Raw genomic sequence first — 1,297 nt, forward strand, 5'->3', positions numbered from 1 at the left:
GTAGAACGCATATGACACGGTCGCATGACTGACGCGACCGCGTGGCAAGGAAAAGCTCCGAATGACGTGACTGCGTGGCCCACGCGGACGCGTGACAGAGGCCACGCACCAGAAATTACAGAATACGCCCCCAGCGAATTCTGAAGCCCTTTTTGGCCCAGATCCAAGTACAGACAGCATAGACCAAAGGTTATAAAGTGTGGGAATGAACCCATTCAAGGAGAGCTCGCATATTTTCACCTTTCAATGATTTAGATTTAGTTGAGAGGGAGATCTTCTCTCTCTCTCTTTTAGGATTTAGGATTTCTTCTTGTTTTAAGAGTAACTCTGGATCCAGGTTTAATGTTCTTTTTAGTATTACTTCTATTTATTTATTCCAACATTTGAATTGATTATTATTATAAATTGATCTAAGAATTATTCCATGTTACAGATTTCTAATTGAATTAATGATAATTTGAGGTATTTTCAGTTTATGATTGTTCTCTTGATTTAAGTTGCCATTGCTTCCCATCCAAGGACACTTTTATTATTTCAGCAATTTACTTTTTCCCCTTTTGGTTTTGGTTAAGAATTCAGTAACTTAACAGTTATTAAACTCAACATAATTGATAATCGTTATCTTTCTAATTAAGTTGAACTTAAACAATCCCAACCTTTTCTTAGGAAATAATTAGGATTCAAAGGTCAATTTAATTAGTCCCTTGACTTTCCTTTGCTCCGGTAAAGGTTGACCAAGTGGAATTAAGATACAACTTTCATTATTGTTGAGAAGGGTAACTAAGTTGGACTTCTAATTTCCCTTATCTTGCCAAAAGTTGTTTTACAGTTATTATTTATTTTTACTTGCCATTTAATTCACTCGTCATTTAAATTACTTGCTTCTCACCTTCTAAACCCCGATTACAACCTTTATAGCCAATAATAAGAACACACTTCCTCGCAGTTCCTTGAGAAGACGACCCGATGTTTGAATACTCGGTTAACAATTTTTAAAGGGGTTTGTTACTTGTGACAACCAAAACGTTTGTACGAAGGGATTTTTGTCGGTTTAAAGACTATATCTACAACGCAACTGTTTTTATGACATTCTTTACTGGCAAAAATCCCGACGTCAAAATGGCGCCGTTGCCGGGGAACTGCTAACGTGTGCCTTATTATTGGTTATTGTAAATATTTTTCTTTTGCATGTTTATTTATTTTTGTTTTTCCTTTTTATCTTTATTTGCTACTATGAACTCTCACCCCCCTCGCTTTGAGTTTGGTTCTAATATTGTTAAAGGAAATAGAAGTTACA

This window comes from Arachis ipaensis, chromosome B06 (genome assembly GCF_000816755.2).
Source record: "Arachis ipaensis cultivar K30076 chromosome B06, Araip1.1, whole genome shotgun sequence".
In the NCBI taxonomy this organism is placed as follows: Eukaryota; Viridiplantae; Streptophyta; class Magnoliopsida; order Fabales; family Fabaceae; genus Arachis; species Arachis ipaensis.